This window comes from Callorhinus ursinus, unplaced genomic scaffold (genome assembly GCF_003265705.2).
Source record: "Callorhinus ursinus isolate GAN/ISIS: 27379988/994484 unplaced genomic scaffold, GSC_fseal_2.0 scaffold3, whole genome shotgun sequence".
NCBI lineage: Eukaryota > Metazoa > Chordata > Mammalia > Carnivora > Otariidae > Callorhinus > Callorhinus ursinus.
Genome location: NW_027397065.1, coordinates 59,460,098 through 59,474,008, shown reverse-complemented (window position 1 = coordinate 59,474,008; position 13,911 = coordinate 59,460,098). Strand labels below are relative to the sequence as shown.

Sequence of the window (13,911 nt, the reverse complement as noted above, 5' to 3'; positions counted from 1 at the left end):
GTCAATAGCTTAATCCTGAATACATATTTGGGCAGGATTATCTAAAAGAAGCATAGGGGCGCCTGAGTGGCTCAATTGGTTAAGCGACTGCCTTTGGCTCAGGTCACGATCCTGGAGTCCCGGAATCGAGTCCCGCATCGGGCTCCCTGCTCAGCAGGGAGTCTGCTTCTCCCTCTGACCCTCCTACCTCTCCATGCTCTCTGTCTCTCATTCTTTCTCTCTCAAATAAATAAATAAAATATTTAAAATAAAAATAAAATAAAAGAAGCATAAAAGTGTGTGTGTGTGTGTGTGTGCATGCACATGCACATGAGCATGACCACACACACATGCACTGAGTGTGACTCCAGAGTGAGAGTAAGCAGAAGACACGCACATGAAAAAGAGTGGGAAGATATATTCAGAATTAGCCATGGTTTTCCTTCAATATAAGGGTGATTTTTAGTTCTTTGTGCTCAGTTGTTTTTTTTCTAACAAGTCTACAATAATAACGGCTGTCATTTATCACGTACCAGCCACGACCCTAAGTCTTTTCCAAACCATGGCTCACTTAATCCTCAAGCAGCGTGGGACCCATGCTTTATAAATGGCATGAGGCAATGAGATGTTGAGTAGCCTCCCCCAGATTTGGATCTAGAAAGTAGAGGAGCTGAGATCAAACTCATCAGTTCCAGAGCTCAAGGGTTCAACTGCTACAATAAACATGAATTTACTTCTCCTTGTAAATGTGTGCACGCGTGTGTGTGTGTGTGTTTGTGTACAGTCGACCATTGAACAACATGGGTTTGAACTTCATGGGTCCACTTACTCGCAGACACATTCGCAGTACTGTACTGTATTTATCAAAAGTATTTTCTCTTCCTTATGATCTTAACATTTTCTCTTCTCTAGCTTACTTTATTGTAGGAATACAGTATATAATACATATACCAGACAAAATATGTGTTAATCAACTAAGTTATCGGTAAGGCTTTTGGCCAACAGGAGGCTTTTAGTAGTCACATTTTTGAGGGGAGTCATAAGTAATATGGATTTTCAGTTGCACAGGGGTTGGCACCCCTAAACCCCACATTGTTCAAGGGTCATCTGTGCGTGATTGGCTGTATTTAAGGCGAGGCGCACGTATGCTGAGACTTGGTATATTGAAATAAATGCATGACACCTAAAGCTGAATTCCATTTTCCCGGTTGCTGGAGAAGAGTCACTATAACTATTTCCCAAACTACCTTAACTGCTAGGCCTTTTCAACTGAAGAAAGAATAAACATGCAGGAGGAGAAAGAAGGTACTGCAAAGCCTCTCCGGCTGTTTGCCTGGCAGCCAACCCAGAACAAAGAGCACGCTCTCAGATTATCCCTAGGAGCCTACAGTTCAGACGCTTCAGATGAGCATGCTGTGCAATTGTATTGTAAAGACGTAGACTTGAAGTCTTCAGACTCCCTACAGGAAAGCATTCTGAAACCTCTCTCCTAGGCTCTACATAAACACTGCTGGTGTGGAAAGTCACCACTCAGAGGTGGTATGCTGTCTGCCGAGTCTCCCACGTCACAAGTAATGTCTCCTGACACGCACCCGAAGTCTCATGGTGCAAACAAGCTCCATCCTCAGGAGCTACACAGAAAAGCAGATGCTCTAAACCTGCTATGGTTGGTCGTTTTGCACAGCTCCCTCCTCATCAAGTCTACCTTTTCCTTGTGAGATAACAAAGGTAAAGCTAATATTTGAGAGTAGTAAGTTCCAATGGAAAACATCTCTCTATGTTGCCTTGGTGTCATGATAGTCTGGGCTCATCATGTCCCCTCAAAGTTTAAGTAACTACGGAAGAGGAAGCTGGTGCTAAGTAATATGCCAGTAATGTTCCAAAGGTGCTGGAATGGACAAATATAGCTATAAAGCCAATCAGGCCTTAGGTAGGTAATATTCCAGGGTTCCTTTGACTCTCTGACCCCAAACCATCAGGCCCAGACCCTGGCCTCCAGCCTCAATATTCTTAAGACCTTTGGAATCATCCAGCCTTCAGAACACACCTGGACTCAGCCTTGGCTATTGCTTGCATCTTCCAACTTCAGCCTTGGGTTTGCCACAAACTGTGAGTCCTGGCTTTGCTCATGTTTGACATCTCCTGATGTACTGACCCTGGTTGTATTTGCTGAGTTGGCTTTTGCCTTCCAAACAAGGTTTTCACTTCTGGCCAGCACTTGCCTATTTATGCTATTATTTTTTTTTGTTATGTTATGTTAATCACCATACATGACATCATTAGTTTTTGATGTAGTGTTCCATGATTCATTGTTTGCATATAACACCCAGTGCTCCATGCAGTACGTGCCCTCCTTAATACCCGTCACCAGGCTAGCCCATCCCCCCACCACCCTCCCCTCTAGAACCCTCCGTTTGTTTCTCAGAGTCCATCGTCTCTCATGGTTCATCTCTCCCTCTGATGTCCCCCCCCATTTTTCCCTTCCTTCTCCTAATGTCCTCCCTGCTATTCCTTATGTTCCACAGATAAGTGAAACCATATGATAATTGACTTTCTCTGCTTGACTTATTTCACTTCGCATAATCTCCTCCAGTCCCATCCATGCAAGTTGGTACAGCTACTTTGGAAAACAGTGTGGAGGCTCCTCAGAAAATTAAAAATAGAGCTACCCCATGACCCAGCAATTGGACTACTGGGTATTTACCCCAAAGACACAGATGTAGTAAAAAAAAAAGGCCATATGCACCCCAATGTTCATAGCAGCAATGTCCGCAAGAGCCAAACTGTGGAAAGAGCTGAGATGCCCTTTGACAGATGAATGGATAAAGAAGATGTGGCCCATACATACAATGGAATATTACTCAGCCGTCGGAAAGGATGAATACCCAACTTTTACATCAACGTGGATGGGACTGGAGGAGATTATGCTAAGTGAAATAAGTCAAGCAGAGAAAGTCAATTATTTATGTTATTATTATTTCAGTGTCAGGACTGACAATTCTCATGACCCTGAAGGCTTAATCAGGCCGATGAAATGAGTCCAGACCACTATTCCCACCTTATCTCCCACCACACCTCAGGATGGCTCCCCTGTTCCAGCCTGAGGGCCTCACTTGCCTCTGGCACTCCGCACCGCCCCCCAACCTGCACCTTTGTCAACACATCCCCTGCCCCGAGGGCCGTTCCCTCTGTGCTCCAGTTCAGATCCTAGCTCAGGGCTAGAAGGTCAGGCTCTGGAATCAGACTGCTTCTGAGGGTGTCCAGCTTTTCTACTTATTAACTACACGACCCAGGGCAAGTTACTTAACAGTTAGTGCTTCGGTTCTCCCCTGTGTAGAACAAGAATAACAGTATTCTCCGTGGAGGCACTCTGGCTCCTATCCCGCATTTCTTTCCTCTCCCTCAGTACACAGCTCTGAAGTTTTGGTGCAGCTCTGTGCTCGGGTTAAACAATAAAAACCAAAAAGCCTCCATTTCTCAGCCAGTCCTGCCACTCGTAGGTCTATATGACACAGCTGTAACCAATGGGATGGAGTCTGAAGTCTGCGGGGGACCCCTAGGGCAGTTTTTCCTTCCACTTATGAACACTTGTGGTTTTCTTGATCTTTCTGCTGGGATGCCAGTGTAATGCCTGGAGTGGATCAGCCACTTTACACCAAGGGGATAGAAACCACAACTAAGCCGGTGGAACAGGAAGCTAGAAAGAGCTGGAAGCTTGATGATTTCTCAAGCACCTGCGTCAGCCCCAGACTGCCTGGCCCTGGACTCCTTCTTATATGAAGACAAATAAGCCTCCACATCATTATGCTGCTATGGTCGGGTTTCTGTTACCTAACAGCCTCAGACAGTTGTTGTGAGGATTGAATAAGAAAATACATGTAGGGTGCCTGGGTGGCTCAGTTGGTTAAGCGACTGCCTTCGGCTCAGGTCATGATCCTGGAGTCCCTGGATCGAGTCCCGCATCGGGCTCCCTGCTCCGCAGGGAGTCCGCTTCTCCCTCTGACCCTCCCCCCTCTCATGTGCTCTCTCTCTCTCTCTCTCTCTCTCATTCTCTCTGTCTCAAATAAATAAATAAAATCTTTAAAAAAAAAAAAAAAAGAAAATACATGTACACACTTGGCACAATGCCTGATTTAGTAAGTGCTCACGAAGTGTTTGTTGTTGTTGCTCTTTCGAACCCCTACTCAAGTCCCGATTGCTCCACAGCCGGCCACCCTGCCATGAGACCTCCCTCCTCAATGGACCCTCCAGCTTACATTCTGCCCCACTCAATGAGCCTTAGGTCTCTTCTACTGCTGTAATTTTGGTATTGTTGTTATTGAACTTGCATTTCCTAACTCTTCAGGGGGATAATCTGTTGTAGGGGGAATGTGTGATGCTCCCAGGTCTTCCCCCAATGCTTAGCCCAGTTCTGTGTGTACAGGTGCTACTCAGTGAATAATCAGTTGTTTGTTCAGGAACGTTAGGACTGCTGAAGCATTTGAAAGGTTGTTTTCTCACATTTTTGTTGTACTTCATGGCCAGATTCTTTAAAACTAAAGAATTCTCTTGATGAATTATACAGCCAAGAGGTTTTTATGAAATTATATAGGTAATAAACTTTCTTTAGCTTTTGGCTATAGAATCGATATTCTATCAATGGCAAGTTTTGAAAGGCCAGTGATTCAACATAGATTTTAAGAGTACATTAGCTATAAATACATATTTTCTTACTTATCAAGTGATACAATATTCCAACAAGCTACCCTCACCCCAGGCATCGGACTATAAACAGACCTAAGACTGGAGGAGAAAATGCACTGTCCAGTGAACTCTTCATACGCTGTCCTCTCCTTCACTTGCCCAAATGGCAGGTGGCAGGCCCCGCCTGCTTCCCCATATCTTACCCTATGCATCTCTTCTGTCTGGGTGTTTCTGAGTTATATCCTTTCATAATAAATGGGCAATCCAGTAATAAAATGTTTCTCTGACTCCCGTAAACTATTCTAGCAAATTAATCAAACCCAAGTAGGGGTAGTTGGAACTTCCAACCTAGAGCTGATTGGTGAGACACACAAGTGACAACCTGGACTTGTGACTGGCATCTGAATGCGGGAGGGGCGGCTTGTGGGACTGAGCCCTTCACCTGCCGGATCTGATGCTATCTCCATGTAGATAGTGTCAGAGTTGAGTGAAATTGTAGGACACTCAGTGGGTGTCAGGAAATTGCTTGGTAGTGCAGGGAAAAGACACACACATTGGAACTGGGTATCAGAATTATACCCTACTATTTAAAAGTGGTATAAAAATAAAAAAATATGGCAAAAGTCCCAAGAAATCTCAGGAAGGGAAGACATGGTGTTTTTAGTGTCTTGGTCACTGTCCCTAAGATGTGGGTTTTTTTTGTTAAATCAACAAATAATTATTGAGTATATAAATGTTGATATTATTCTAAGCACTGGATATATATTAAAAAGAAAAACTAAAACACCCATTCCTACTCGTATGGCACTTATGGTCTAATGGTAGAACAAAGGTCAATGAGGGCTATGCAACAGAGACTAGAAAACAGGGAAAGTAGCTGGTTCATAGAGTTGGTGAAGGCTTCCCTGATGAGGTAACAATTGAGCTGCAACCCGAATGAGCTGTAGGAGTGAATCAGATGTGAAGTTAGAGGAAGCTAGCAGAACACAAGCAAAGGCCTCTGATGGGAGCGAGCATGGCAGAAGGAAGGAACTGAATAAAGCCTGTGTAGCTGGGGCAGGGCACAGCATTGAAACTGGGGCCATGCACAGGGGCCAGACCAGGCCAGACCACACTGTAGACCTTGTGGGAGTTTGTGAGTAACAGAGCAGATTCGGATTTTCAAGGACCCCTTTAGTGTACAGCGAGGAATGGGTTGGAAGGTAGCAAGAGTGGCAAGTGTAGACCAGATAACCCAGAAGAGCTTCTCCAAAGGCCAATCGCTGCCTTTTTAGCCAGCAGCCCCCTTCTTGCAGGTGCCCAGGAGCTCAAAAAGGAGCTTGGAGGGCCCACTGACAACACTTGGCCAGAAGAGTTTGGAGCTGGAGGAAGGGCCAAACTCAACTTAAAGAGTTGTTCTAAGGTTTTTGCTGGACTCATACTTTCCCTCCTCGCTTTCAAGTGAGACTCAAAACTCATGCCTTGCCAACCTGGTGACCACAAATGCATATTCTGTGTAGTTTGTTGTCCTGAGAAAAGGGAGTCCATTTTTTTCTCCTAAAGTAATACCATTTAGAGTCACTATGAAAAGTAGAGAAGGGACTGATAAAGAAGAATCAAGAGTCTTCAGAAGGTTCTGTGTTTGTGTTGGGAAAGAATGTTTCACCTCAGGCGTGTGTGAGTTTAGCATAACAGCCTGGCGGGGGAGAAGAGCTGCATGACTGGCTTTCTGGCAGATTTCCAGAGGCTCCTATCTTCCTGGGTTTCCACTGCCAGTGTCTGGCTACAGCCCCCCCAGGCCTGGGGCCAGGGAAGCATGTATTTTGGTGAAAGGGAACACAGCATTCCTCAGAGCTGAAGACTTCACTCAAAATCTTATTTGCATTTGCTCTGAGAAAAGCTTGGAGTTTTCTTTTCTTGATCTGAGTCCAAAGGCAATGTATTCTGGAAAATATGAGAAAAAAATTTATGCCTAGCAACTAGAAGCCTCTAGAGAGGAAAAACAACATGTTTTTCTTTTTCTTTTTTCCTGAAGAAAGCTCCAGGAAGCAGGCTTGCAATCAATCTCTCCAGCATTCCTAAGCCCTTAGAGAATGCACACTAGTCATTTTATAGTTGCACAAGAAGTATCATTTCACCAGTACTAAATAAACACCACGAAACCTGGGTCTACATAAGATGTTAAAAGTTGCTTAGCAACAAAACTGGCTGTATTCCTACCTCCATTTGTTCAAATGAAACAAACAAGCAGCAACACTTAGCAACATGTTGGAGATCACAGCTGTGCGTCCAGGGGAAATGTTTCATGAGCCTGAGATCTGAGTCCCCAGGAGTGGAGGCCCTGACCTCAGTCTGAGCCATCAGGCTACACTTGCCTCAGACCCAGTTCTCATAGTACTTTGAAGAGATCTGTCTTCCTCGGGCCCAGGCGGTCTTCCCATCCTGCAAACTCCTGCAAAAAAATATGCTGAAGGTCACAACAATGTGTATATACTTAACTACTCAACTATACGCTTAAAAATGGTTAAGATGGTAAATTTTATGTGATTTTTTTTTTTTACCATCATAACATGCCTAAGGTCACACAGCTAGGAAATGAGAGAGGTGGCACCAAAGTCCCTGCTCTTACCCCTACCCCATACTACAATTCACCTTCAAGCTTAGTCTCTCACTTCATCTTATTTTAGTGCATGTCACAGCTCACACCATCACTAGTTTTTCTAGGTGCTTATTTATTTCTGTATTTGTTTATTATCTGCCTCTAACACTAAAACCAGGGATCATGGCCATCTTATTTCCTTCTGCAGCCTCAGCATCCAGGAGGGGTGGCTTAAACAATGGGAATCTCTTTTCCCACAGTTCTGAAGCTAGAAATCCAAGAACAAGGTATTGGCAGGATTGGAAGCCCAGCCTGCAGTACTTTATGATGGAAGCCCTAGCAAACTCATACTGAAGCCTTTGTAGTTCCACAAACGGAAGAAAAAGAATTTACTTAAAACTATAAAAATCATCTTTTCATAGTAAATATATTTTAACTCATCTATAACAGGTTTGGGACAGGTATCCCCCACTTGTCCAAAGTTTGCCTTACACCTCCTCGCTTGTACAAGAGACTTCCATTAGTACTTATTTTTGCAATCCAAAAGAAATCCAAAGAGGAGTTCTGCTTTTATGGAAAAAGGCCAACAGTGACAATAGCAGACAGCGAGCCTTGTAGGGGCAACACAGCCCGAGCAGCGAGAATGGCTCCACCGAGTTGCTCCCAGGGGGCTTTGCTCAACATCTCAGCATCACGCCATTTAGAGCTTTGAACCGTGTCTGTGAGCATCTGTGTTTTATCTTACTTAATTTTATGCATCTGTTAGTAAGACGTGTTACGAGGCATGAGAAAAATCTAGAAGAGGTTATTTTGGGGGTCTGGGAATGCTCAAAAATGTTTCTGTATAAATTAATGGTAATTTCTTCTTCGTCTTATGATATTTGGGCTCTGGGAGGTTTTATAGACATGTTCTACTTTCGGATAGTGGGAGAAGCCTCTATTTGGTGTAAGTTTCTTACTTAAGGAATAACCTTCTGTTAACAAAAGATGTGCATTGGAGAGAAATTAGAAAATAGGCATAAGCAAAATGAAGAAAATAAAAATCACTCATTTATCCTCAACTTATATTCTAGTGTAGCACCAACGATTTATCTTTGCAGATCTATACAGTAATGCTCCACAGTGTTCTAATGGATTATGGACTTTTCCTACATATTCTCAATGTGACTTTAGTCAAGTGTGACCAAGTCAGAACCTCCATGATCTCACCTGTAAAATGGGAATAATAAGAATGGCCTCCCTGACCTGGAAAACCTGCAAAAATAAGTGTTTTGTGGTTTATCTAGGAATAATACAGAAAATATTGCCGATATTTTTGGTGAAGAAAATCAATTTTGTATAGTTTATTTCAACCTAAATAAAATGTGACTTTTGTTTAAAAAACAAAAAAAAAGAATGGCCTCCCTGGGTTTTTGTCAATTATATATAATCAAGTACTGTGTATACTGTGGGTACTGTGTAATATATATATAATCAGGTATTGTGTATAAAACACCTGACTAAGTGCCAACTAAGTAGGCAAACAAAAAATACTCTGTATATTTTTACATAGCCAGCTTGTATTTTACCAAATGCGCTTGTTCTGCACATGCTATTTTTGCAATCTGGCTTTTCTCATGTTTGGCATAGTTTCATTACTAGCTATTTATTAAGTTTCATTTCTGGGTATATAAGTGCCCCACACATAAGAATGTTTTTTCTGGTCTCACTTAACAGCCTTTCTTCAGGCCTCTTGGTAGAGAATTCCATGCCATTCTAAGACTGCTGGTCTTTTAGCAGGCTCCTTGTGTTTGGGAAAACTTCCAAAAGCAGTTGAGTTTGAGAACATGTTCAACTTTGAGACATCGCCAAGGCAGCAAAGAATAAACAGAACTGTTCCTGCTGACTCTGCATTTTGCTGCCAGATGCCTTGGTTAACGTGTGGGAAGAGGAAACAAAATGGAATTATGAAATGAAATGCTTGGGAGCCCACAAAATGATGGTAGCCGAGTGGATGTTCGCTCCTCGGGGGCTTTTAGCAGTGGTTTTAAGGGTCAGCTCTGTCCCAAGCCCACGTGTCTGAACCAGAGCGAGGCTGCCGCAGGATGGAGGAGGCCATAGGAGGAGACTCCAGTGGGGCTGCCAAGGGTACCAGGAAGCTGTCCCCCCAGTGCACCTATCTTGGCACTCCCACCAAAAAGCAACCTCATTCACCAGAAATTCTGTCCACTGAGCTTTCCTAAAATGCAAAAACACATGAGACTATTTAAACCTGAAGTTCTTGGGATAAATGAGTTTCAAGTTCTTTCCTAAAGCAGGTCCTAATGGGGGAAGGGCCACAGCTGGAGAGAACACATGGCACGTGAGGGTAAGAAAGACACCCAATTCCAGAGGGAAGGCTGGAAGTTAAGTCCTGCTTACCTCCAACTGGGGAAGGACCAGTCTAAGCTGTGCTGGGCCATAGGGTGGTGTGATTGGTACTCAAGGTCTCTCATGAATACCCTATAGTTATCATGAGGAAAAGTCTACCTTCGTCCTGGGCTTCAGGGTATCTCCCAAGGACGTGCAGACCGGGATGGCTTCCACATAGATAACAACTGCTTCTATCCAAGCGGCACTTTGTGGAGTGAGCTTCGGCTCTATAGAAAACACAAGACAGAGAGCACCGTGGGTGCCCGCCCATCAGCAGCAGTTCTTTCTTCCAGTAATTCCATCCCATCAAGTCAACTCAACAAATATTTGCCAGATGTCCCTTGGGAACAGGACACTGCATCAGGGTTGATCTGCCAAATGAAGGCAGCGGCCTGCATTTCGGAGCTCTCTCACGCAGCACTACCAGCCACTTAATAACTGGAGGCTGCGGGCGCCTGGGTGGCTCAGTTGGTTAAGCGACTGCCTTCAGCTCAGGTCATGATCCTGGAGTCCCGGGATCGAGTCCCGCATTGGGCTCCCTGCTCAGCCAGGAGTCTGCTTCTCCCTCTGACCTTCCCCCCTCTCCTGCTCTCTCTCTCTCTCTAATAAATAAATAAAATCTTTAAAAAAAAAAAAAAACTGGAGGCTGCGAGGGAGTCAGCAACAGGAAGACTGGCCAAGGAACACTCACCCTTGCTGCCACACCCAAAGGTCAACTGCTGTGCCCCTCTGCACTGAAAGGGAAGGAGTACTATGATACCACAGGCCGGCCCAGTAGGGATTTTCTGCCAACCAGCTTTTTTAACGACAAAGAAAGAATCTCTCTAAGGATAAACAATTTAACATGGATCTTTAAATAACCCTAAGAAACAGATGTGACTGTTTATTTCATAAGAGACATAAGAGAGAGATTTTGTGGAACAGTATGTTTAAGAATGTGGGCCATTGGCAAAATATTGCTGCAGCTGGTCACATACATTTTAATGCATTTTTTTTTCTGCTTGTTTTTCTACAGTTTGGAAGCACAGAAAGTTGTCAACATAAACTTTATGCTATGAAGATGGCCCCAGTAGAACCCTTAAAATGACACAATTCCCAGAGTATTCCTCACAAGCACAACTAAGCAATCTTACTCATTTTTTTAAGGATGCCTGACGACATGAGCCCATTTCTTCATGTGGAAAAAATGTACATTGCCCTGGCCAAATGGATCACAATGCCTCCCAAGGCTACAGTCTCCTTCTAAAGGAAACTGCTCCAGGCCATTGATCCCAATTCAGGCTACCCATTAGAATCCCTGGAGAGCTTTGAAAACATGTCATTATCTAAGCCCCACTCCCACAATCTAATTCCAATATTCTAATTAATCTTGGATGGGGTCTAGTTTCTAAAGCCATCACAGAAGATTCTGTTTTGCAGACTAGATTGAGAACCACTGTTCTAGACCATTCCATAAGCTGGAGTGACCAGGCTAAATACAATCCCGCACTTCCTCCTCCATATGCAATTGATTGGACCAATGTATAACACTTGGCCCAAGGACAGCCAATACCCAAGTTGGCCTGGGTCCTTTGAAGTGGCCTGGGTTGGGATCTCTAAGACCATCCCCATAGTTAGAGATTTGCTAGGAGAACTCATGGAATCCAGCACATAGGTGGACTCACAGCTAGGATTTATTGCAGTGACAGTAAGGATACACCATCAGATCACAATGGAAAAGGACACAGGCAGAATCTAGAGAAATCCATGCACAGGCCTATGTTCTCCTTCTGTGAGGAGATACACATGAGCATGCTACTCTCTCCAGCACTGAAAAATGCAGTAACATGTGTATGGTGTTTCTGACCAGGAAAGCTCATTAGAGACACAGCATTCAACATTTTTACTGGGGGCTGATCACATCTGCACTCTGCCTATCACCTTCCAAATTCCTGACTCCCAGAAGGAAAGCAGGTATTCAGCATAAATCACATTGTTTATGCAAACAGTCTAGGCACAGAGAACCACCCTTATCAGTTATGAGAATGGTGGAAACACCCAGACACCAGCCAAGGGCCAATCTTGTAAGCCGGCCCTTCTAGAGACAGTCTCGGGCCTGCTGTGTTAACTCCTTTCTGGACACAGTCCAAAACAGAAGTGATAATGCTTTAGCTGGACTGATAAATTCTGTCTCAGTAATATGACTTGGGAAACAAGAATAGCCTCAGACTGTTGAGTTTTAGGGGAGAAATAACCAGACACAAAGAAAAACAAAGATAAGGGCATGGCTGAGTCACAGTGGTGGCAACACTCTAGTGAAGAGAACGAAGTCCAGTGCTGAGGGTTCAACAAGATAACTCAGCTATTCAAACTCTGTTGGTTCTTCTGTTTCCCAAATGTTGTTCCTCTTCTCTCCCTGAAACCTATCACCCCAACCTCTCCTGATTTTCCATGTGTTTTTTTGTGTCCCTTAGAGTCACTTTATAAGTTGATCCTCTCTACTTGTGGTTCATCCTCTCTATAAACCTCACTCAGCCAGAGTAAGTCTTGTTAGCTCTTTTAGTTAAAAGATATTAAGCCCACTCATGGCATGATGCTGACCCAGGACCACCTCAGTCATAGGCAAAGAAAGAGCAACTACCACCAACTTCAAAGAAGAGGGGAACGGCCATGTGAGTTCATCACCCAGACTAGGCTTCACAAAGCCACAGCTATCATTCTTGGCAACATGCTGCCTTCTACATCAGTTGGACTTTTGGCTGAATTTGTTGATACCTTTGCAGAAATGATTTTGAAGTTTTGGGCGTATAGACCATGAAGACTTGGTCTTCATAGGCCCAGAATTAAAACAACTGATTGAGAACTGTAGAAAAGTTCCTAGTTCTACAAACTTCTATCTATGTCTACTTATATCTTAGTTTCACCCACTTAATGTTTAGCTGAACATGTCTATGGACTTCAAAATATTTTTTAAGTAAGCTGTATGCCCAACATGGGGCTTGAACTCATGACCCCAAGATCAAGAGTCACATACTCTACTGAGTGAGCCAGCCAGGAACCCCTCAAAATCTTTTTAAACAGGGAAATAATCACATATATATTTAGTTCAGATGCTGTGAAATTCAGCCTTTTAGGTCAAAGGAGTAAGTCCTTCCTCTATCCGAGGAATACTAGTTTATTCCTTTTCATCCCTCAGTCCATCTTCCCAGTGCTAACACTTTCTGTCACCATTATATATCCCTTCTATCATCAGTGGTTATTGATTCAAATAAATGTTAGAATCTTAGACTTGGAAGAGACATTACAAATCATTTGAAATTCAATCCTCTGGGGCACCTGGGTGGCTCAGTCAGTTAAACGGCTACCTTCAGCTCAGGTCAAAATCCCAGGGTTCTGGGATCGAGCCCCACGTCAGGCTCCTTGCTCAGTGGGGAGCCTGCTTCTCCCTCTCAATCTCTCTCTCTGCCTCTCTCTCTCTGCCTCTCTCTCTCTCTCTGTGTCAAATAAATAAATAAAATCTTCAAAAAAGAAAAAAAGATATTCAATCCTCTGGTTTTAAAGATGAAAAGCTGTCAGCCCAGCAAGATTTATAGACTTACCCAAGGTCTCACAGATGGCTTGAACCAAAGAAGAATTAGAACTCTAATCTCCTGACTCACAGGAGATTTAATTTATTGCCACTCTAGGGCTCTTCATCCTGTTTTTTTCCTGTGCAATAAAATTTAGGTCCAAAACTATGGGTAATTTCTGGCTCTTTCTGCAGTGTTTATTTTTTCAAAGTCTGTTGTCATTCCCAGAAAATATTAACATTCACAAGGCTGTGGATCTGTGATTGTGCAATAAGTAAATAATACTTCATTCTCCAGTGTGTTATTGTTTACTGACTAAGATCACATGTTCCTAAAGAAGACAGTCTCAAATTTTGTTTTTTTGAGTCTCTAAAAATAAGTCAGCACAATGTGTTATTTGCTGGAGTTACGCTTAAAAGAGAATTTAACCTTTACTCACTCATTTACTTTTAAGACTATGTCGAGTGACGGTATTCAACTCAAAGAAGGTAAATGTTAACCTGCATAACAACTTTACTTGGAAGTTAGGCATCAGTTAATCTATTAGTAATCAATGAAGAAGAACTTAGTTAACCACTATTAAAATCCCAACACAGTTCCAGGGTTAGGTATGATAGAGAGAGGCAAAGCAATACAAACTAAGATACTCTCAGAACATTTAAATGCAGAAAAACATCAATAATGTGACAAGAAATATTTAAAATAATAAGCACTTAGATCATACAGTAAATC

At 43.2% G+C, this 13,911-nt stretch overlaps 1 long non-coding RNA gene across 4 annotated transcripts; it reads right to left on the bottom strand.

Moving 5' to 3' along the window:
• Positions 1 to 5,399: 5,399 nt before the first annotated feature.
• On the bottom strand, positions 5,400 to 13,335 carry LOC141371457 (uncharacterized). Of its 4 annotated transcripts, none has more exons than XR_012376416.1 (4): positions 13,210 to 13,309; positions 9,749 to 9,858; positions 6,862 to 7,093; positions 5,400 to 6,585 (listed from the first exon to the last, which is right to left on the bottom strand). It is a non-coding gene; the product is annotated as an uncharacterized lncRNA (long non-coding RNA). The 4 variants fall into 4 exon arrangements; XR_012376419.1 differs by having other exon boundaries at positions 7,017 to 7,093; XR_012376420.1 differs by lacking the exon at positions 9,749 to 9,858 and having other exon boundaries at positions 13,210 to 13,335.
• Between the last annotated feature and the right edge of the window lie 576 nt (positions 13,336 to 13,911).